General features: G+C 40.2%; 1 long non-coding RNA gene across 1 annotated transcript in view; it reads left to right on the top strand.

Moving 5' to 3' along the window:
• Positions 1-15,662, top strand: part of LOC309864975 — a 53,300-nt gene extending 37,638 nt beyond the window's left edge. The window contains exons 3-4 of the long non-coding RNA XR_014311881.1: positions 12,530-12,608; positions 15,535-15,662. This is a non-coding gene — a long non-coding RNA (uncharacterized lncRNA). The remainder of the gene's footprint in view (positions 1-12,529; positions 12,609-15,534) is intronic.
• The last annotated feature ends 9,434 nt before the right edge of the window (positions 15,663-25,096 follow it).

Here is a 25,096-nt window from a genome sequence, read left to right as displayed (position 1 = left end):
AAAACCACGAAGCGTCTAAGAAACGACCCATTGTCAGCAAGACCTTGACTTCTGAATGGATTCCCACTGTCGCTCCGGGGAGCTTTGCCCTCTGTGTGGTGGCACAGACTGGACCGTGATCTCTGCAGAATGACGGAGACAGGCAGAGCCAGCAGATGGTTTACAGGGATGTGGCCAGGGCGCTAACAGCAACTGAGCCCAGGGCTTGCACTTGGCTTAGTCAGCCAAGACCTTTCCAGACCACAGGGCCGAGGGGGTGTTCCAGGGTCGTGTGAGGACAGGAGCAGAGCCTGAGTCCTGGCGGGACTAAGCAGATTTCCCCTAATCTCCTCAGCACGTAGTCACGGGGGAGCAGCCCTAGAGAGCTGTACCGATTCTCCATGAGTGTCTCTAATGCTTTATAGGATTTCGGGCCCTGAGGAGAGTTTCTGTCATCTTTTGGTGATATTTGGAGCTTATCAAATTAGAAAAGTTTTCATGTGGATGAAAGTGGTCTTTGTATACCAAAGTTCTAGGTTTTTTTTTTTTCCTTTATTTTGTTTCATTTTGATGTCAATCTTTTTTTCTCTCTCTTAAATTCCAGTGTAGTTAACATACGGTGTTATATTAGATTCAGGTGTACAATCTAGTGAATCAGCAATTCTATACATGACCCAGGGCTCATGGTAATAAGTATACTCTTAATTCCCATGGCCTATTTCCCCCGTCCTGCACCCTCCTCCCTTCTGGTGACCACCAGTGTGGGCTCTAGAGTTAAGAGTCTGTTTCTTGGTTGGTCTCTGTTCTTTTGTTTCTTAAATTCCACATGTGAGTGAGATTTTATGGTATTTGTCATTCTCTGATGGACATATTTCATTTAGCATTATACACTCTAGATCCATTCATGTTGTTGCAAATGGCAAGATGCCAGCCTTTTTTATGGCTGAGTACTATTCCATTCTGCATCCATTCATCTATCCATGGACACTCGGGCTGCTTCCATAGTTGACCACTGCAAATAATGCTGCTATAAACATAGGGGTGCATGTATCCCTTTGAATTAGTGTTTTCATGATTTTTTGGGTAAATTCCTAACAGTGTAATTGCTGGATCAGGGGTAGCTCTATTTTTAACTTTTTGGGGAACCCCCTTACTGTTTTCCAGAGTGACTGCACTAGCGCAAGAAGCTACCTTTTTCTCCACATGCTCGCCAACACTTGTTAACCGTGTTTTTGATTTTAGCCATTCTGACAGGTGTGAGGCAAGAACTTATTATAGTTTTGATTTGCATTTCCCTGATGATGAGTGATGTTGAACATCTTTACATATGTCTTGGCCATCTGGATGTCTTCTTTGGAGAAATATCTATTCATGTCTGATGCCCATTTTTAAATTGGATTATTTATTTTTTGGGTGTTGAGTTTTATGATTTCTTTATATATTTTGGATACTAACCCTTCATCAGACATGCTATTTGCAAATACCTTCCCCCTTCCTGTCAGTTGCCTTTCAGTTTTGTTGATGGTTTCCTTTGCTGTTCATGAGCTTTTCATTCTGATGTGGTCTCAATAGTTTATTTTTGCTTTTAATTCCCCTGCCTCCTGTGACATATCTAGAAAAAAATGTTGCTACAGCTAGGGTCAAAGAAGTTACTACCCACGTTCTCTTTTAGGGTTTTTATGGGTTCAGGTCTCACATTGAGGTCTGTAATCCATTTTGAGTCTAATTTTGTGTGTGGTGTAAGAAAATGGCTCAGTTTCATTCTTCTTCATGTGTCTGTCCAGTTTTCCCAGCACCATTGTTGAGACTTTTCCCACTGCATATTCTTCTCTGCTTCGTCAGAGTTTAATTGGCCATATACCTGTGGGCTCATTTCTGGGTTTTCTATTCTCTTCCATTGATCTATGAGTCAATTTTTGTGTCAGTGCCATACTGTGTTGATGACTATGGCTGTATCTTGATATCTGGGATTGTGATACCTCCAGTTTCGTTCTTCTTTTTCAGGATTGCTTTGGCTATTTGGGGTCTTTAGTGGTTCCATACAAATTTTAAGATTATTTGTTCTAGCTCTGTGAAGAATCCTCTTGGTATTTTGATAGGGATTGTATTAAACGTATAGATGTCTTTGAGTTTTAACAATATTTGTTCTTCCAACCCATGACCATGGAATATCTTTCCATTTCTTTGTGCCATCTTTAATTTTTTTTTAATCAGTGTTTTATAGTTTTCAGAGTATAGGTCTGTCACCTCCTTGGTTAAGTTTCTTTCTAGGTGCTTTATTTATTTTTTTGGTGCAGTTTTAAGTGGGATTATCTTTCTTAATTTCTCTTTCTGCTACTTCATTGTTAGTGTATAGAAATGCAACAAATTTCTGTATATTGATTTTGTATCCTGCAACTTTACTAAATTCATTTATCTGTTCTAGAAAGTTTTTTCGTGGAGTCCTTAGGGTTTTCTGTATATAGTATCATGTCACCTGCAAATGGTGAAAATCTTACTTCTTACGACCTCTGTGCCTCTTACTTCTCTCTTGTCTGATTCCTGTGGAAAGGACTTTCAAAACTACGTTGAACAAAAGTGGTGAGAGCAGACATCCTAGTTCTTTCCCGACCTTAGAGGGAAATATTTTCCCCATTGAATATGATGTTGGCTGTGGGGTTTCCATAAACAGCATTTATTATGTTGAGGTATGTTCCCTCTAAACCTACTTTGTTGAAGGTTTTTATCATGAATGTATTAGGGTTGTTGTTTTTTTTTTTCATAATTGATTGTCGCTCTATAAAAACTGAACTGATTAAGAAAACCTTATACGAATAGTTCCTAATTGGAAGAGAAGGTGTTGAAGATGATTTTATATATATATAAACTGGCCCTGTCCATAAATATTATATATAAAAATATATAAATTATATATATAAAACTAGACCCTACCCATGGATATTATATAATATAATATATAAATATATAAATTATGTGTCTAACTAGGTCCCACCCACAAAGATTCTGAGAGATCTCGTCCCATCCCCCAACCCTTTTAACTTGAGTTATGGTTACAATTGCATTTAGATGTGGGAAACAGACGATACATCTACCGTGCTTTAAACAAAAAGAGAATAATTTTTTCACACAATAAGAAATGTGGAGTTGGCGGATTTGGGTTCAGAGGTCAGACAATGGCAGTGCCTGTCCCCGGTGGTGCCCTTGGCTTTTTCCTTTGGGTCTGAACCAGGCTGAAGCGAAGGATGTCTAGCAGGAAGGGAGACAAGAAGAAGACACTGGGAAGGGTTGGGAGTGGCCATTCTGTGAATCCACCGGAATTAGTTTCTGGGATGGTGAGAAAAACCAGCACCTCTGGCTGGTTGATCACCGGTGAGGTGATCCTTTATTCTGCCTCTAATGTAAAATTTTCATTGTAGGACTTGGTCGTTAAATTTTGGTCCTTACAGACCCCACCTAATAATGGTTTTCCATGAAGTAGGAAACTCATCCAAGAGAAGTCTGTGCATGGTATCAGAGCCTGGACCTTCAATCTTGAGGCACCAGTGGTCATAGGTTTTAGGAATATGAATTCTTGGATGTCAGATCTTTATTCTCAAGCACTTCCTTAAATATTCAAATGAGAGATAAACTGTGCTGACATGGAAAAAAGAGAGAAAACTCAGTATCTGACAATAGCTTCACTTCACTGGGTGGAGTAGTGCGTACCGGCAAGATACCCAGATGGCTTTGTTCTTGGTCACCTTCAGTGCAGTTATCATGAGCAATTGTTTTTAAAGGGCCTCCACTGAATTGATGTATATATGTATGTATGTTGTGTATGTATTTCTATTTTATTCCCGTGTAGTTAACATACAATATTATATTAGTTTCAGGCGTACAATATAGTGACTCATAAATTCTTGGCATGACTCAGTGTTCCTCCTGATAAGTGTCCTCTTAACCCCCTCAACCTACTTCACCCATCTGCCCAGCCAGCTCCTTGCTGGGGACCACCAGTGTGTTCTCTGTTAAGACTCTGTTAAGAGCCTGGTTTTTGGTCTCTTTTTTCCTTTGTTCATTTGTTTTGTTTCTTAAATTCCACATATGCCTCAAATCATATGGTATTTGTCTTTCCACGATGAGCAATTTTGAAGGAGTCCTTCCAAGGATTGACCAAAAACAGAAATCAAAACAATGGCGCGTAATTATGAACTACTTATGCAGATGTAGAAGAATCTGTCTAGTTCTGATTCTGCCGCTGTCCTGCGGTGTGACCTTAGGCATGTCAGTGATGTCTGTGGGATTTTATGTCCCCATAGGTGAAAGGATGAAGCTGGATGAAGAGATCTCTTGTAACTATAAAGGGAAATGATGTCCCCATAAGGCTGAGCAATTAGTTAATTATTAAATTAGATGGATTACAGAGTTTATGGCTTAAGGTTTGGATGGCATCCATTAAAATTGACCCAGTTGCAGTGACACAAGAAAAGGGGGGGAAAGGCAGCATTATTTTACTTTTTAAAAATAGTTTTTTACCATAAGAGACTCATAATCTCACAAAACAAAGCTGAGGCTTGCCCGGGGGTGGAGGGTAGGAAGAGGGTGGCTGGGTGATGGACACTGGGGAGGGTATGTGTTATGGTGAATGCTGTGAAGTGTATAAACCACGCAATTCATAGACCTGTATCCCTGGGGCTAATAATACATTATATGTTTATTAAAAATTTTTAAAATTATGGGCGCCTGGGTGGCTCAGTGGGTTAAGCCGCTGCCTTCGGCTCAGGTCATGATCTCAGGGTCCTGGGATCGAGTCCCGCATCGGGCTCTCTGCTCAGCGGGGAGCCTGCTTCCTCCTCCCTCTCTCTCTCTGCCTGCCTCTCCATCTGCTTGTGATTTCTCTCTGTCAAATAAATAAATAAAATCTTAAAAAAAATTTTTTTTTAATTATAAAAAAAATAAAATAAAGTAAAACTAGATTTTAGGGGCACCTGGGTGGCTTAGTTGGTTAAGCATCTGCCTTTGGCTTAGGTTATGATTCCAGAGTTCTGGGATCGAGTCCTACATTGGTCTCCCTGCTCAGCAGGGAGCCTGCTCTCATTCTGCTAGCTGCCCCCCCCACTTGGGCTCTCTCTGACAAATAAATTTAATAATAATAATAATAATAATAATACTTTTTAAAAGACTTTCCTGCCTTCCATACACCGTTTTAAAAACATGACGACCTCGGCTGAATAAAATGTATGAGTCTGAAATTAATCAGTAGCATTGCACATGCACATTTAAGTTCTTCATTTTTTTAAAAGATTTTATTTATTTGTCAGAGAGAGAGAGAGAGGGAGCAAGCACAAGCAGGGGAAGAGGGAGGCAGAGTGACAAGGAGACTCCTCTCTGATCAGGGAACCTGATGCGAGACTGGATCCCAGGACCCTGGGATCATGACCTGAACTGAAGGCAGCTGCTTAACCACCTGAGCCACCCAGGCGCCCCATAAAATTTACTATTTTAACCACTTCTAAGTGTACAGTTGGGGGGCATTACCTACATTCACACTGCTGAGTGCCACTGCCATCCAGGTCAAGAACGCTTGCATCTTCTCAAACTGGAGATCATTAAGGACTCGTTACTCATGAATCCCCATTAAACATCAACTATCATCTGCCTTCCGCCACCCAGCATCCTACTCTGAGTCCCTATGAATTGGACCATTCTAGGTATCTCATAAGCAGAATCATATTTTTGTCTTCTTGTCTCTGACTCATTCATTGAGCAATAATGTCTTCAAGTTTCATCCATGTGGTAGCCTGTGTCAGGCTTTCCTTCCTTTTCAAGGCTGAGTAATATTCCCCCATTGGACTATACATTTTGTTTATCTGTTCAACCATTGGTGGACACTTGTGTTGTTTCCACTTTTTGGCTCTCATGAATAATGGTTCTGTGAACATGGGGGTACCAGTATCTCTTCCAGTTGATGTGCTGCTTTCCATTCTTTGGGGTAAATGCCCAGAAATGGAATTGCACGGTCACATGCTAATCCCCGTGGGTCTATTTCGAATGGTGGATATGGCAGGAACCTCTGTAGCTCTGCTTAACATTTTTCAGTGGTTTCCTTCTGCCATCAGGACAAAGTCCAAAGTCAGGTGGACACAGTTCAGACATTCCATATGATCTCATCTTGGGCCATCTTTCACAGTCCCCACCACCTCATTCTAAATTCTAGTGAATTTCTTCAAATCCCTAGAATAGGCCATACTCTTTCCTCTTCAGAGAATTGTCCCCGGCTCTCTCTGTCTCTTTCTCTCTCAAATAAATAAAATCTTAAAAGAATAAGGGGGTGGTGGCTTGGTCGGTTACACATCTGCCTTTGCCTGGGCTCATGATCCCGGGGTCGTGGGATCAAGTCCTGCGTTGGGTTCCCTGCTCAGCGGGGACTCTGCTTCTCCCTCTCCCTCCCCTCTGCTAATACTCTGTCTCTTTTTCAAATAAATAAATAAACACCTTAGGAAAAAAAAAATTGCCCTCAAGCCCCAGCTGACTTGTACTTCTTAGTTCTCCCTTTTGGGGAGCTTCTCTTTCCACCAAGTTCATGGTTAGGTTTCTTAATGCCACCCCCCTGTGAGCTCCCTAGGGACCTTGCTTTCCCCACCCTGTGGATGGCCTGTCCGAACAGTGCTGTCCTCCTGCCATGCTCTGTGTTGCCCTCGAGGAGCTACGTTCTGGGTCTGATACAGACCTAATACCTCCAGGTAGAGTGTTTATAGAGTAAAGGAACAAATGTGGACACACAATAAAATGACAACCTGTCCATTTCTTGAGACACAGTGCGTTGAAGCATGACTTACAAATGAAAACACCTCCAGGGGCCTGATACCCCAGACTGTGTGATGCTGAGGGTGAACATAGAGAATGGGGGTGGGGGACCCGTGGCTTTACCAGACCTCCTCTTCTCGAGTTCTACGCCATGGGGTTGCCACTAGCCATGCATGGCTATTTAAATGAAAATTAATTAAAATGAAATAAAATTTCAAGTCAGTTCCTTCACCAAACTAGCCTCATTTCAAGTAATCAGTGGGCAGCCACACGTTTGTTGGCCACTCCACTGCACAGGCCAGATATGGAACATTCTCACCATGGCAAGAAGTTCTACTCAATGGGACCACTGTAAGGAGTATATGTCCCACCAGAGGCATTCAAGTTTAAAAGTGTTGAACACCGTACTGACCGAGCAGCTGGCACTCTTGTTTTAATCCCCTGCTCTCAAAATTGAATCTTCTAAAAAAGAAAAAAAAAAAAAGTATTCATTTATTAGAGAGAATGAGCAGGGGGAGAGGGAGAAGCAGACTTCCCACTGAGCAGGGAACCTGATGCGGGACTCAGTCCCAGGATCCTGGGATCATGACCCAAGCCAAAGGCAGACGCCCAACCGACTGAGCCCCTCAAGAGCTCCTCAAAAATGAATCTTTTTTTTGCATATTTAAAAAATTAACATATAATGGGGCGCCTGGGTGGCTCAGTTGATTCAGCTCAGGTCATGATCCCGGACTCCCAGGATCGAGTCCCACATCGGGCTCCAGCTCCCTCTGACCTCCTCTCTCATGCTCTCTCTCACTCATTCTCCCTCAAATAAATAAATTTTTTAAAAATTAACATATAATGTATTATTTGTTTCAGGGGTACAGGTTTGTGATTCATCAGTCTTACACAATTCACAGCACTGACCATAGCACATACCCTCCCCAATGTCCATCACGCAGGCACCCCACCCCTCCCCCCACCCCCAGGAACCCTGTTTGTTTCCCGAGATTAAAAGTCTTTTATGATTGGTCTCCCTTTCTGGTTTCATCTTATTTCATTTTTCCCTCCTTTTCCTATGATCCCCTGTCTTGCTTCTCAAATTCCTCATAGCAGGGAGATCATATGATAATTGTCTTTCTCTGACTGACTTATTTCACTTAGCATAACACCCTCTAGTTTCATCCACATTGTTGCAAATGGCAAGATTTTGGGGGGTTTTGATGGCTGCATAGTATCCCATTGTATTTAAATACCACATATATTCTTTATTCATTCATCTGCTGATGGACATCTGGGCTCTTTCCATAGTTTGGCTGTTGTGGACATTGCTGCTATAAACATTGGGGTGCACAGGCCCCTTCGGATCACTACATTTGTATCTTTAGGGTAAATACCAAGTAGTGTGATTGCTCATAGAAATCACACTCTATTTTCAGCTGTATTGAAACTTTTTGAGGGTAGCTCTATTTTCAACTTTTTGAGCAACCTCCATACTGTTTCCCAGAGTGGCTGCACCAGCTTGCATTCCCACCAACAGTGTAGGAGGGTTCCCCTTTCTCTGCATCCTCGCCAATACCTATCATTTCCTGACTGGTTAATTTTAGCCATTCTGACTGGTGTGAGGTGATATCTCACTGTGGTTTTGATTTTGTATTTCCCTGATGCTGAGTGATGTGGAGCACTTTTTCATGTGTCTGTTGGCCATCTGCATGTCTTCTTTGCAGAAATTCCTGTTCATGTCTTTTGCCTATTTAATGACTGGATTATTCGTTCTTTGGGTGTTGAGTTTGATCAGTTCTTTATAGATTTTGGATACTAGCCCTTTATCTGTTATGTCATTTGTGAATAGCTTAGTGTCGGGACTAGTTGTAGGTTTTTGCATCACAGTCTAATTCTGTAATTGATCAGATTTTCATCTTTGCACTGGTGTCTAAACATTAAGAGCCAAATGTGACCCAGTGGTAGCAAGTGAGCCAGACCTCATTCTGTGCATAAAGTCCTCAGCAGAATCTTAATTTTCCTAGTCCTCCTCCCTTAAGAAAAATGCTATGGCATGTGTTTTGTGAATATGTTTTTCTTCTCATGAATCGAATGTATTTATTTGGTGCCGTAGCCTATCCTGTTGTATATATGCACTAGAGTTTAATTCTCGGTCCTGTTATTGATAGGCATTTGCATTGTTCCCAGTTTTCCCTGTTACAAACAAGGCTGATGGCTGTGCCTGTGTGTCTGTCTTTGCCCTGGTGTGTGGCAGTATGCCAAGGGATGGAACCACTGGGCTGTAGCCTGGGCTTATTCCCTAACCTAAATGACTTCCCCACCAGCTCTGTGTGAGAGTCTCACTCATGCCTTCCGCCATCCTTGGGACCTGTTATAATGCCCCTCAATAGAAGGGGCTGAAATGTCCCACTGTTGCTTCATTTTGCATTTTCCTTGGCCACACGTCATGCTGTGTATATTTCCATATGTATTTGCCTGATTGTGTTTCCTCCTGCATTGAGTTTTCAGGACACATCACCAGCCCATTTTCCTTTTTTTTTTTTTTCCCCCTCCCCTGGGTTTTGAGTGCATTTAATAAACATGTAGAGAAGCAAAACTTTCTAATTAGCTCATAAACTAATAACAGAAACAAGAGACATGGATTGGATCAATTTCGATAAAAGCTTTTGCATAACTGGTAGACGTCATTTGTCATTTGTCCATTTTCTGGGTTGTTTATCATCTTATCGATGGAAGGGGACTTTGTAAATCTGTTTTCAAAAGTCACAGCTTTCTTGGGATATTATGCACATAACCATAAAACTTAGCCTTTTTAAAGTGTACAATCTAGAGTTGTGTAACCACCACCACCATCTAATTTTGGAACATTTCATCACCCCAGAAAGAAATCCTGTAAGCACCAGCGGCCATTCCCTATTTCTTCCCACCCCCGTCTGCTGGCCCCAGGCAACTACCAATCCACATTCTGTCTCAATGCATTCGCTTATTTTAGACATTTCACGTAAATGGAATCGTATAATAACACCCATTTTGAAATAAGATGGGGGTATAAATAAATACTTCAATGAGTTATAAGACAATTTCGCCTTTTTTGAATTACGGAAGTGGCCTGCCATGCTTCTATGCATTTTCCTTGCATCTAAATCTATTTTTTTCCTCTAACCTAAGTTAGGAATGATAAATATATACATTTTACAATCTGCCTTCCTGATTCCTGGCATCTTTCACCTTCAGGGATTTCCAGAGATCAACATCTTCCCTTTGAAAAGGCTTGGCCTGAAGCAAATCATAGTCTAAACACGGCTCTTGGAAGAGCAGAGCTAAAATTCAGTTTTGTTTACATTTGGCTGAACTAAAAGGGGTCATTTCAAGAAAGAGTCAAGGACTGGAAAAGGAAATGGCCCGAATGAGTCTAAAAGATTTGATGTTTAAAAATTAGGGAACTCTAAGGGAACTTCCAGCTACTATCAACCGCATGATTAAAAGGGAATCCTACAAAGTGTTAGGGTAACGGGCCAAACCAGAGTTCTCTAGGGGCAAACATCAGAAAGTATATGTTTCTATGTATATGTAATACCACATACTGGGCAGAAGTGAAAACACAGACCATAAAGTTCCTCTAGGAAATAACATTCCTTGAGAGTTGAAGATGGGGCCCCGGAAAAGAAAGGGCAGGTCGTATTGAATGAGCAGCTTACAACCAGAAGTTTTCAGCTTGTAAGACAAGAAGGAGTGGGTCAAATAGAACTGAAAGTTTCATCTAACCATTAAGTCAACTATAAAGCTCACATGTTTTATTTTTCTAATTTTTCCCAAAGCAAAAAATGGTGGTGGCCATTGATTTTCTCTGTAGGTTCTGAGAGGCACAATGGTGGTTTTAATGTTATGGATTGAAAGTTCCACATCGTGTCGTTTTCAGTGAACGTATCTTCCTGTGTCTCTGCTGGGTTTTAGTTATCCAAGTTATTTGAACATGCCTTTCCACGTGCAGCTGGTGTGATTTCTTTCCCCGAAAATATAAACTCTTACAGAGGCTTTGTAAACACACCCAGCACTTCACACGTGCCCACAAGGGCTTGACAAATACGATTTGCTTCCAGACACACGGAGGAACCCTGGAGACTGTTAGACTTCTGTGTGTATCTTCTCCCAGGAAGCATATGTATATCAAGACCTCTGGGGCCGTATTAGATTTCAGCATAAATAGGATTATAGACTAAACGCAGTATATATATTTGACTCGAAACCTCCACTTCTTTCTCGCTGGTTAACCTCTTCTATTGATGCTGCTTTTCAAGAGAAAGTTGTCCAACCCTCTAGTGGTTTCCTGAAGGAAGAATAAGGAGACTCCGGAAACACTTCAGTGACCTCCGCTGACGGTGGGACCGCAGTCCAGACCTGAGCGTACTTTTAGGAACTGTTGTTTGTGATTCTCAGGCGCATGTAAACTGCGGCTGTGGGATGGGTGTTTCCAAGCCAAGGACCTCCTGGTCTGTGTTCATGTCTCATTCGTGATGGACAGTGCAAGACACTAATACTCAGAGCGCCAACGCACGCCCAGCAGATCGTTTGGGCAAATAGACCAGAAAACGTGATCAACATCTTTTCTTTATTAATATGCTTATCAAGAGTTTTTGAAGGGATGAGCCCAAGCTTGGGTGAAGCTTCTTTTGCGGGCTAACACACTTCAAAGTATTTAAATTAGAAAGATTCAGTCAATAAAGAGAAGGTGTGCTCCCCAGGAACTTCACCAAAGAACTCAGCTCTTAATTGGCTGCCAAAAAGCACACTGGAAGCAATTAATAGCCACAGAAGCTGTTTAAAGGACATGTTAATTATTCATCTTCCTAAATCTCTCCATTTCTGTTTCTGCCTTCTTACATGGCCTACGAGCAGCCATACTTCTCCGTACAAGTGCTTCCTAAACTCTCCTGTACCAGATACCTGGGCTCTGTTCTATGCCTTCTCCAAACCCCTCGCCCACCATTTTGATTTTATTGGTCTGGGACAGGACTTAGGAATTTGCATGCACGTCCAGTAGCCCTAGACGATTTTGACCCCCGTGATACTGACCACCTTTGAGAAACTGGACGTGAACACATCAAAATTTTCTGTGTTCCATAGATTATGCTGCAGATGCATTACGAGGCAATCTCCCACGGGGGCACCTGGCCAGCTCAGTCAGAAGAGCGTGTGCCTTTTGATCTCAGGGTTGTGAGTTCAAGCCTCACACTGGGTGGAGAGATGTCTTAATCAATTATTATTATTTTTTAAAAATAAGACAATTTCCTATGAAGAAAATTTTGCATCTCTTGCAAAACTATTGTTTTCATTATGTTATTCAGTATTTTCATGGGTCTTTTATATAAGAAATGATGTGACAACATTTTTTCAAAGATTAATTTATTTATGAGAGAGAGAGAGAGAGAAACCCAAGCAGACTCCTCACTGAGCCCTGGACCTGATACAGGGCTTGATCTCACCACCCTGAGGTCATGGTCTGAGCTGAAACCAAAGGCAGACTCTTAACCAACTGCTCCCTCCAGGCATTCTCTGTGAATTTTCCGACTAACAGGAAAAAGTTTTCCTCTCCTGAAAACCTGATTTTCTTCCAACTAACAGCCAAAAGAATAAAAGTTATCTCGCTGCTCCCCACCCGTGGAATATCCAGGGGAGACTCAGAAAATAAAAAAGCATGTCATTTGAGTTCTCCGCTGGAGGTTTTCCTTGTTCTCTTCCTCGGTAGGCTTCTGAACTTTTTTTTTTTTTTCCCATTTAGGTTTTAGCTGTTCTGGTACAAATCAGTTTTCATTGGTTATAATGCTTTCGGAGAAGTAGGGAAGAGAAATTCTAAAAATGTAAGTAAAATATTTAATATAATTGTAGCTTCATAATGTTACCAGTAATTCTCTTGCATTCAACTGGAAACCAAGGTCCTGTGTTGACCTAGGCTGCCTTTCTGGTTCACCACGCTGCTCATGCCCTTGGGTTTCTGTCATTCCCTGAGGGCTCATTGTGCATTAATCCTAACTGAGCTGGCCCCATGGTGGTCTTTCTGTCCACTTTGCTTGTAACACTTCTTCACCAGCTTTCTCAAATTTAACAATATTGCTTAAATCTGCTGTCTTCAACAATGTCTGATATTTTGTCTTTATTCATCAAAAGAATTGCATTTGTTTCCCCAAAACTTTTATCACCCAAAACTGGAAACAACTTTAAATATCCTTTAGTGGGCAAATGGGTCAACATACTGTGGTATATCCATATAATCGACCACTGTTCAGCATTATAGTAAGTGAAAGAAGCCAGTCACAAAAGATTATATACTGTAAGATTGCACTTGTTCGAGATGTGGAAAAAGGCAAAACTATAGGAACAGAGAACAGGTTGCCAGAGGTTGGGGTGGGGAGAGGGTCTGACCAGAAGGAGAACATGAGCAAATTCTTTAGGGTCTTGAAAATGTCTGTGTCCTGTTTTGGGGGGTGGTTACAAGAATCTGTGCCTGTGTTAAAATTCACAGGATTGGAGATGCCTGGGGGGGGGCTCAGTCGGTTAGGCATCTGCCTTCAACTCAGGTCATGATCCCAGGATTCTGGGATCGAGTCCTGCACTGGGCTCATTCATGGGGGAGCCTGCTTCTCCCTCTGCCTGCCATTCCCCCTCCTTATGCATGCTTTCTCTCTCTCTGACAAATAAATAAATCACATCTTAAAATAAAAACAAACAAAACCTCAGAGGATTGTACACAAGGCGAATTCTACGGTGTGTCGAGTATTGAAAAAAGGCAAGCCACAGACTAGGAGAAAATGTTTGCAAAAAAATATATTTATTAGAAGACTTGTGACCAGAATTATAATGAATTCTCAAAAGTCAATAATCAGAGAACAAAGCAGTTAAAAATGATGAATAATGTTTTTTAAAGATTTTATTTATTTATTTGACAGAGAGAGTAGAAGAGAGAATAGGGAGAGAGAGAAGCAGACTCCCCACGGAGCAAGAAGCCAGATGTGGAGCTCAGTCCTAGGACCCTGAGATCATGACTGGAGCCCAAGGCAGACACTTATCTGACTGAGCCACCCAGCCACCCAAAAAATGACGAACGATTGGAATAGACATTTCACCAAAGACAATATACAGATGGCAAGTAAACACATGAAAAGATGCTCAACATTATGGTTAGAGAAATGCCAATTAAAACCGCCATGAAATATACCTGTTCCCATTGTATTGTTGTATATGTATATTAATAATATTAATTAGTAGTAACCATTAGTAATATTATTGTATTATTGTAATAATAAAACAAAATAATAATAATAACACAAAATAATAATACAAAAGAAAAATGACAATACCAAGTGCTATTGAGGCTTCTCCCTACCCTGGAACAGTCCTACCTGCTGTGGGAATGGAAGATGGTTACAGCCACGTTGGAAAACAGTTTGGTGTTTCTTCATAAACTAAGCAGGGCACCTGGGTGGCTCAGTCAGTTGAGCATCTGACTCTTGATTTCTGCTCAGGTCATAGTCTCAGGATTGTGTGAAGAGACCCAGGTTGGGGTCTGCAAATGGGCATGGAGCCCGGTTAAGATTCTCTCTCCCTCTGCCCCTCCCCACTTGCTTTCTGTCTCTCTCTCTCAAATAAGTAAATGAATAAAATAAAAATTAAGCATATCACATGCTCCAACAATTCCACTTCAGTGCTTTTATCCGAGGAAAAATGAATACAGATGTTTGCATTAAATCCTATACATGAAGGATTGTAGCAGCTTTATCCATACTTGCCCTGAATTAGAAACAATCTGAACATTCTTCAACGGGTGCGGGGATAAACAAGCCGGTTCATCCGAACAGTGGCCAAAGAACAAACTATGGATACATGCAACAAAATGGATGAATTTCAATCACAGGATGCTAAATGAAAGAAGTCAGGCTCAAAGCTCATCTAACTGGATGATTCCATTTATAGGACAGGCAGAAAAGGAGAAAAGTATAGGAACAAGAAACAGATCAATAATTGCTGGGGGTGGAGGGAGGGGTTGACTAGAAGGCACACAGGGGAATGTTTCAGAATCCTCTAACGGTTCTGTATGTTGATTACGATGGTAGTTCCATAGCCATATGCATTTATCAAAACTCAGAGAATTATACACTGTAAGGAGTAAATCTTACTGTGTGTCAGTTATACCTCAAAGACTCTTAAAAAAATCAATACGGCCCTCAGAGCTGGAAGAACCTGGCATGATGTAAATTTCACTCTCTTTTCTTTCAGTGTTCTTTTCTTTTCAAATCAGTTCAGTCATGTATCACTCCCCATGCGAAGCATTTCTTGAACTATAACAGAAGTTTAACACTAGGTTTCTGATCTCAAGTTGTTAATAATTAGGAGGACAGGGATTGCAATTTAGACTTTATCTGGTAAGTAATAAATGGTCCTTACAGAGTCCTTAAGTAGAGAGATGACTAATGAATGCACCATCTTAGGTCTATCAGAATGTTTTGCATTGTATACATTGTAGCTGGGGGGTACTGAAGGGGGATACTTTTAAGAAAAAATTCAGCTAACCTACAAGAAGGTGGGTGAAAAGCATGTAGAAGGGGGCGAGGCAGTGTTGGATACCCCAGAGTCAGATCACAGTCAGGGACAAAGCAGGGGCACCTAAAAATGAGAAATGCCCAGCTCTGTAAAATTGCACAGACCTTGCCTACCTATGAAGAAGGGCACCCACCATACCTTTTTCTGTCTTAGGGCCAAGTTGTAATCTGTCTCTGTGGTTTTTTCCAGGAAAAGAGACGGACAGGAAAGGACACTAACAACAACAAATAATAATAATAATAGTAGTAGTAGCAGGAGTAGTAGTAATATAATGTCAGGAATGAAGTAGAGAAGGAATAAACAAAGTTACAATCTCAGAAGAATGTACCATTAATAAAGGGAAACATGACAGGCTTGAAAGGAGGAGGCTCCTGGGTTTTGTTTTGGACCTCCTGTCGTTTGATGTGAGAATGGGTCATTCCATTTGGAGATTTTTCTCTCTTTTCCAGCAGCCTTGGGCTCCTTTGTTGTTCTGGAACAAGCCAGGCATATTTCTACTGCAGAGCCTTTGAACTGGCTATTTTACTGGCTTCAAATGCTCTCCCCACCCCCACATGGTATCTCCCACACTTTCTCTAATTTTCCTTAAGCCCCACCTCTGAATGAGGCCTACGTGACCACCCCATTTAAAACTGTAACTGGCTTTCTCAAGTTCTATATTCTGCTTTCTTGTCTTCTTTTTCCTAGTGCTATTACCTGCCTTCTAGCTTATGTTATTTACTTAGAATGCCTTATTTGCTATATGTCTTTCGTTGCTAGCATGCAAGCCCATAATTGCAGGGATCATTCCCAGTTTGGTTCAGGGATGCATCCCAGGCTACCCAGCACACCATAGGTGTTCAATAAGTATTCGTGAAGAAATGAATTATGATAATGAATGTTTATGGGACATATGCTTGGTTAAAGCACTTTACCAAATGCTTTACATTGAATCCTTCCTGTCATTCTTGGGCAGGGGGCTGGGGGGCTCCTACTCTTTTCCCATTTTACAGATAAGGACACAGAGGCTCAGGCAGATTACAAAACTAATCCAAGTTTACATAAAGCTTGCAAGAGTTGAAGCCAGTGTTCAAACACAGAAATGCCTGAGCCCCAAGCCTGAATCTGGCCCGCAAACCCTCACACCACGTCTTCACTGGGAAGCCTGTGGAAGCCCAGCACATTCTTGGTTGACAGATCATATCTGCAGGATGGATTTGCAGTGGAAGCCATTTGAAGGAATGAGTTATCCAAGAGAAACCTTGTCCCAGTGGCCTGGAGAGACAGAGAGGCTGAGGCAGCTGCCATGCATACTTTCGAAAGATAATAAAACTGGAATTTGAACCCAGAGTTTTCCCTCTTCAGCGGTTTATAAGGACGACAAGGTTTAAATCCACATTTCCCCCTCCATTCCTTTCTCAAAGGGAAATGCAGGCTGAATCCCTATTATCCGCCAATGTTCGGCAAAGCCCACCCAAAATAAGATTCCCTTAATGCCGGCACTTACTGGGATTGTTTTATGTGAACAATTCGCTTGGTTTCTGTTTCACCAGACAAGAGCCCTTTACCATTTTGTATACTGTAGCTCTAAGATTCACTATAGATTAGGGGATTGACAACACAAGAGTAGTATTGGGGGAAAATCGTAATTGGGATCCTTGTTTTACCAATTCTGGCAGCAGCTCCTGGTTATAACAGTATTTCCTAACCCTTTTGGACAGGGATTTACTCTTCCGGTGTGTTTTTAGGGCAAGATGACCTTTCACTCCCTTTGGATGAGCGCCCTCTTGCGGTGGATCACGAGTTTGCACATCTCCGTCCACCTCCAGGGCTCTTGGAGAGCCATGAACAGAGGAGTTTTGTCTGTATGTTCTCTGACATCCCTGCTAAAAGGAAGTACACCCTGCACGATTTTCCTTCTTGAGCGGCCCCTGGTGTGCTTTACACATAAAGGCAAATATGCCGTTTTTATTTCTAGACTTTTTCACTGTATATTTGTATGCCAACTGTTGTTACTGTGACCGATTTTAGTTCTAATTGGTTTCTCCCTGTTACAGAGGGTAATTGGTGACTGAGAGCAGAAAAACATTTGAGACAAGTTTAACGAGGCTTCACATTTTAAATTATAAACTCGTCCTTTACCCAAACAACTCTGCATTTTTGTGTTAAAAGCATAATATGAGTGTCAGCCTGAGAAATATCAGAATGTCTTGGGATTGGGAGTTCATCTCATTTCAAAGCTGTCTTAAGGTCAGGGAGAAAATGGCAAAATCTGGGGAGAGGCAAGAGGGTGAAGATTGTGTAAACCTTTGGAACATGTCTCTCCTGCATGGCTGCTTGAGACTGTGCTTCCTGGAAAATGGTAACAGAGAGAGTAGGTATTGATCCCTTGTCTTGATTTTAATTCTCCGATATCATGGCTGCCATTTCAACTTCAGTAAATCAAGGGACAGCGTCTTACGCTTATTTCATGATACCCCGAAAAGGTCCTGGGTCTTTGGAGTCCAACAGAATGAAATTTGAATCCAAACTCTGATAACTTAGCAATATGACTTTGAGCAAATTACTTCATCTCCCTTATTGCAACCAGGGGACATGAGCCACCATGTTGTGTGGTCAAAGGAGGTCATGATGGTAAAGGGTTTCACCTCGTGCCTTTCACTTGGAAGTTTACCCACTCGCTGCTGATTTATTATAATCTAGTTGGGATGACAAGACACACACTAAAATACTAAACAGGCAGACAGGGTATAATAAATGGAAAATTATTTGATGTGTACAACACATTTTTCTTGTTATACTATCAATTTCTCTTGGTGTTTGGAGGCTATCTCAGTAAGTGTGTATAAATTTAGAATTGTTATATCTTCCAGGTACATTGAATCTTTAAAAAAAAATCCTTGTGTGATAACCCCTAATAATATTGTCTTCTTAGACCCTATTTTGTTTGTCATTGCCCCAGGTATGCCAGGGTTTTTTTGGCCAATATTTGCTTGGTTTTAAGTCTATGAGTACAAATCTGAAGTTCTGAAAACCATAAAACTCCCAAAATAAAGTTTTTCTCATAATTTATTAGGCAGCAAAATCTGCACTATGCTGAGGTGAAGCTATTCTTATTCTACTTGGTGTGAATATTTCTTTCAGAAATATTATTGTTTTTGATTATGAGGTGATTTCTTCAAACCCCAGTGAGTATGTTACATAAAATATAACATATGACCTAATTAATTTCTTAAAATTAACCTGAATTTGGAAACACGTTTGGTTCTAGGGTTTAGGTTAATATATGCATTTTTGGGATTTGGTTTTATATATATGCATTTTTTTCCTGTGTTCTCATGTTTTAGATGTATATCTTTAAGTAGCATTTAGCTAGATTTGTGTTCATCTAATGTAATAGTTTGTCCTTTAAATGGGAGATTTTGTCTATTTACATCTGTTTCTGATGTATTTGGATTTTTTCCCCTGTCCTCTGATTTATATTGCTTCCTAATTGTCCCACCTTATCTATACTTTCCTCCTTTCCAACATCCTACTGGATTAATGGACCTTCCCTTTCTCTTTTTTCCAAGTTTTTGCTCAACTAGCTAGGAAGTTATACCCTCTTTATCTCTTAATTATTCCTTCTGAAATAATTTCATGCATTTTTAATTTACAAAGTCCAAAATTAATGTCGTTAGCCTGTGCCTCAAAAATTCCAAAACATTTCAGGGCATCTGGGTGGCTCAGTGGGTTAAAGCCTCTGCCTTCGGCTCAACTCATGATCCCAGGGTCCTGGGATCGAGCCCTGCATCGGGCTCTCTGCTAGGCAGGGAGGCTGCTTCCTCCTCTCTCTCTGCCTGCCTCTCTGCCTACTTGTGATCTCTCTGTCAAATAAATAAATAAAATCTTTAAAAAAAAAATTCCAAAATATTTCATTGCTTCAGCTCTGAACGCTCTCAGCTTACTCTATGTTTTCTCTTGCTTATTTATTTGTTATTTTATTGAAGCGTAATTAGCATGCCGTGCTGTATTAGTTTCAAGTGTACGATATAGTGATTCAGCAATTCTGTGCGTCACTCCGCGCTCAACACGATTTTCCCCTTGGCTGATTTCCCCCATCACCCACCCACCTGCCCTCTGGTGACTAACGGTTTGTTCCGGTAATTTAGAGTCTGATTTTTTGTTTTCTCTTTTCTTCTTTGTTCTTCCATTTGTTTTGTTTCTGAAATTCCACAGTTGAGTGAAATCAGATGGTACTTGTCTTTCTCTGACTGGCTGGCTTCACTTAGCATGACACCCTTCAGGTCCGTACCTATTGTTACAAATGGTAAGATCTCATTATCTTTTAGGGCTGAGTAATTAATATTCCATTGTGTATGTATGCTACATCTTCTTTATCCATTCATTTATTGATGGACATTTGGGCTCTTTACGTAATTTGGCTCTTGTAAATAATATTGCAATAAAGGTAAGAGTGCATACCTCTTTTCAAATTAGACGTTTTGTATTCTTTGGGTAAATACCCATTAGTGCTATTGTTGGATCGTGAGTAGTTCTATTTTTTAACTTTCTGAGGAACTGCCACACTGTTTTCCACAGTGGCTGCACCGGCTTACATTCCCACCAACAGTGCATGAGCGTTCCCTTTTCTCCACATGCTTGCCAACGCTTGTTTTTTCTTGTGTTTTTGATTTTAGCCATTCTCACAGGTATGAGGTGATACGTTGTGGTTTTGATTCCTGATGATGAGTGATATCGAGCATTTGTCATGTGTCTATTGGCCCTCTGGATGTCTTCTTTGCAGAAATGTCTGTCCGTGTCTTCTGCCCATGTTTTTAAATTGAATTATTTGCTTTTGGGGTGTTCAGTTGTATCAGTTGGATATGTCATTTGGATATGTCATTGGCAAACATATTCTCCCATTCAGTAGATTGCCTTTTTGTTCTGCTAATGGTTTCCTTCACTGTGCAAAAGCTTTTTATTTTGGTGTAGTCCCACTAGTTTAATTTTGCTTTCATTTCCCTTGCCTGAGGAGGCATATCTAGAAAAATGTTTCTATAGCTGATGTAAAAGAAATTCCTGCCTGTATTTTCTTCTATGAGTTTTATGGTTTCGGGATTTACATTTAGGTCTTTAATCCATGTTGAGTTCTCCTTTGTCTATCATGTAAGAAAGTGGTCCAGTCTCATTCTTTCTCATGAGGCTGTCCAGTTTTCTCAGCATCATTTGCCAAAGTGACTGCCTTTCCCCTGTTGTATATTCTTGGTTCCTTTGTTATAAATTAATTAACCATATATGCATGGGTTTATTTCTGGGCTCTCTGTTCTGTTTTTTGACCTATGTGTGTATTTTTGTGTCCATACCATATTGTTTAGATTATGACAGCTTTTTAGTGTGTCTTGAAATCTGGGATTACAATACCGCCAGCTTTGTTCTTTCTCAAGATTGCTTTGGCTAGTTGGAGTCTTTTATGGTTCCATACAAATTTTAGTATTATTTATTCTAGTTCTGTGAAAAATACTGCTGGTATTTGATAAGCACTAAATCTATAGATTGCTGTGGGGTAGTATGGACATTTTAACATTTTAATTTTTCCAACCCATGTGCATGGAGTATATTTCCATTTGTTTGTGTCAGTTTCAACTTCTTTCATCAATATTTTATATTTTTCAGAGTACATGTCTTTCACCTCCTTAGCTAAGTTTCTTTCTAGGTATTTTATTCTTTTTGGTGGATTTATACATGGGATTATTTTCTAATTTCTCTTTCTGCTTCTTAATCATTAGTGTATAGAAATGCAGCAGATTTCTGTTATTGATTTTGTATCCTGAGATTTTACCAAATTCATTTGTCAGTTCTAGTAGTTTTTTGGTCGAGTCTATAGGGTTTCCTATATAGGGTATCATGTCATCTGCAGATACGGAAAATTTTACTTCTTCCTTACGAATTCAGATGCCTTTTATTTCTTTCTGTTGTCTAATTGCTGTGGCTAAGACTTCCAGGACTATGTTGAATAGAAGTGATGGGAGTGCACACCTTTATCTTGCTCCTGATCTTCAGGTAAAAAGCTCTGTATTTCACCATTGAGGATAATGTCAGCTGTGGTTTTTTTCACCTGTAGCCTTTATTATGTTGAGGTTTGTTCCCTCTAAACCTAGTTTGTTGAGAAGTTTTATCACGAATTGATGTTGTACTTTATCAAATGCTTTTTCTGCATCTATTGATATGATCATATGGTTTTTATCCTTTCTCTTATTAATGTGATATATCATGTTGACTGATATGGGAATTTTGAACTATGTTTGCCTCCCTAGAATAAATCCCACTTGATCATGGTGGATGATTTTTTTAAATGTATTGTTGAATTCAGTTTGCTAATATTTCATTGAGAATTTTTGCTTCTATATTCAACAGAGATATTGGCCTATAGTTCTCTCTCTCTCTCTCTCTCTTTTTTTTTTTTTTTTTGGTTAGTATTTTTATCTGGTTTTAGTATTTCAGTAATGCTGGCCTTGTGGAATGAATTTGGAAGCTTTCTTTCCTCTTCTGTATTTTGGACTAGTTTAAGAAGAATAGGTATTAATTCTTTTAATGTTTGATAGAATTAACCTGTGAAGCCATCTGGTGCAGGACTTTTGTTTATTGGGAGTTTTTTTGATTGCTGGTTCCATTTCATTACTGGAAATTGGTCTGTTCAAAATTTCTATTTCTTTTTGTTTCAGTTTTGGAAGATTATATGTTTTGAGGAATTTATCCATTTTTCCTAGGCTGCCCAATTTGTTGGCTTATAACTTTTCATAATATTCTCTTATAATCTTTTGTATTTTTGTGGTGTTGATTGTTATTTCTCCTCCTTCATTTCTGATTTATTTATTGGAGTTCTCTCTCTTTTTTTTTCTTGATGAATCTGACTAAAAGTTTACCAATTTTGTTGATCTTTTCAAACAACCAGCTCCTAGTTTCATTGATCTGTTTTATTGTGTTTTTTTTGGTCTCTATTTCATCTGTTTCTGCTTTGACATTTATTATTTCCTTTCTTCTACTCTCTTTGAGTTTTATATGTTCTTGTTTTCTAGCTCCTTTAGGTGTATGGTGAGGTTGTTTTCTGAGATTTTCTTACTTCTTGACGTAGGCCTGTATTGTTATAAAAGTCCCTCTTAGAACTGCTTCTGCTGCATTCCAAAAATTTTGAACCGTTGTCTTTTCAATTTGATTTGTCTCCATATATTTATTTATTTCCTTTTTGACTTCTTGGTTGACCATTCATTAATTAGTATCATGTTGGGGTGCCTGGGTGGCTCAGTGGGTTAAAGCCTCTGCCTTCGGCTCAGGTCATGATCCCAGGGTTCTGGGATCGAGCCCCACATCAGGCTCTCTGCTCTGTAGGGAGCCTGCTTCCTCCTCTCTCTCTCTCTCTCTGCCTGCCTCTCTGCCTACTTGTGATCTCTGTCTGTCAAATAAAGAAATAAAATCTTTAAAAAAAAATTAGTACCATGTTATTTGGCCTTCATAGATTTGTGTTCTTTCCAGAATTTTTCTTGTGATTGATTTCGAGTTTTATACTGCTGTGGTCAGAAAAGATGCATGATATGATTTCAGTCTTTTTGAATTCATTGAGACTTGTTTTGTGGTCTAATATGTGATCTGTTCTGGAGAATGTTCCATGTACACTTGAAAATATTCTGCTGGTTTTGGATGCAGTGTTTAATATATATCTGTTAGGTCCATGTGGTCCAATGTGTCATTCAAAGCCTGTTTCCTTGTTGACTTGCTGTCTGAATGATCTATCCATTGATATAAGTGGGGTGGTGAAGTCCCTTGCTATTATTTTATTACTCTCAATTTCTCCCTTTATGTATGTTAATAGTTGTATGTTAATAGTATGACTGTTAATAGTTGTAGTTAGGTGCTCCTATGTTGGGTGCATAAATGGTTACATTTGTTATATTCTCTTGTTGGTTTGTTCCTTTTATCATTATGTACATTATGTACAAAGAAGATCATGTTCTTTAGTTCTTGTTATGGTTATGTTTGTGCTTAGTCTTACCAGGGATTCGTTTCCTAACTGCATCTCTGCCCCTTTTCCGGTGTGGCCTCTCTGTAGGTTAACAGTGTGGAAAGTCTCTGCTGCCAGTCTTTGGGTCATTTTCATAGTGAGTTCCACTGATGTGGCCATTATCTCAGTGTGTCCATGAGATGAGGTGAGTTCAGGGCCCTCCTGCTCTGCCATCTTCCCAAAACCAGTTACTTAGTGGTTTTAAACCATAAAAATTTGATATGATTTTTTTCATGAAAATGTTTATTTTGATTTACGTCTCTGTTTACCAATTTGTTTGCACATCGCCATTTATCTAACACGTGTGTCTGAAGACTTCCTATAGGTCTAGGGACTCAAGAAGTGAAGAAAATAAAGTCCCCGATCTTTAGGGACTTTCAGCTCATGTTAACGGTCCCTTCTTACACCTCCGATTTTCCTCCTGAGATCATCTTCCTTCTTCCTACACATCTTTTAGAAGTTCCTTTACTGGAGGTTTGTTGAATCAATTATTTTTGCGTTTTGAGATCTAATTCATGGGTCACAGCGTTCTCCCACTTAAAGTATACAATTAAGTGGCTTTTAGTACACTCAGACATCTGTGCAGTCATCACCACAGTCAATTTTAGGGCATTTTCTTTTCTAAGATTTTATGTATTTATTTAACAGAGAGACAGATCACAAGGAGGCAGAGAGGCAGGCAGAGGGGGCGGGGGAAGCAGGCTCCCTGCTGAGCAGAGAGCCCGATGTGGGGCTCGATCTCAGGACTCTGAGATCATGACCTGAGTGGAAGGCAGAGGCTTAACCCACTGAACCACCAAGGCATCCCTTAGGGCATTTTCAAAAAGAAAACTTGTACCTGTTAGCAGTCACTCCCTATAGTGGTTTGAATGGTTTCCCTTAAAATTCATGTCTACCTGGAACCTCAGAATAGGACCGTATTTGGAAATACAATCTTTACACACGTAGTTAGTTCAGATGAGGTCATACTAAATTAATATGGGTCCTAAATCCAATGACTTATGTCCTTCTAAGAAAAGGAGAGGGCACACGGCGATAAACAGAAAAGAAGGCAGATTACATGAGGCAGCCACAAGCCAAGGAATGCTCAGGATGGCCCAAAGCCACCAAAATCTAGGAAGAGGCAAGAAAGGATCCCTCCCTAGAGCTTTCAGAGGGAGTATGGCTCCTTAGATTTCTGCTTCTGGCCTCCAGAACTGGGAAAGCAAACCATTTCTGTGGTGTTCATCCATCCAGTTTGTGGTAATCTGTGATGAAATGAATACACTTTCCATTCTTGTCTCTCAGCCCTTGGCAACCATTCATCTAGTTTCCCTCTCTATGGATTTGACTATTATAGACATTTCATCTGAATGGAATCACAGAGCATGTGGCATCTTGTATCTGGCTTCTTTAACGTAATGTTTTCAAGGGTCATCCATGTTATAGGCGATGTCAGTACCTCATTCTGTTTTATGACCGAATAATACTCCATTCTAAAGATACACCATAGTTTACATATCCATTCATCACTTGATTGACATTTGGGTTCTCTCTGCCTTTTGACTATTTTGTATAATGCTGCTATAAACATTTATGTACAAATTTTTGTGCGGGCATATTCTCATTTCTCTTGGGTTTACACTTAGGAATGGAATCACTGGGTCACATGGTAACTCTACATTTAATTATTTGAAAAACTGCCAGATTATTTTCCAGAGTAGCTACACCACTTTACATTCCCACCAGCAGTGA

The sequence above is a fragment of the Mustela nivalis genome, assembly GCF_964662115.1.
Source record: "Mustela nivalis genome assembly, chromosome: 5".
Lineage (NCBI taxonomy): Eukaryota > Metazoa > Chordata > Mammalia > Carnivora > Mustelidae > Mustela > Mustela nivalis.
This window is presented reverse-complemented; position numbering and strand designations above follow the sequence as displayed.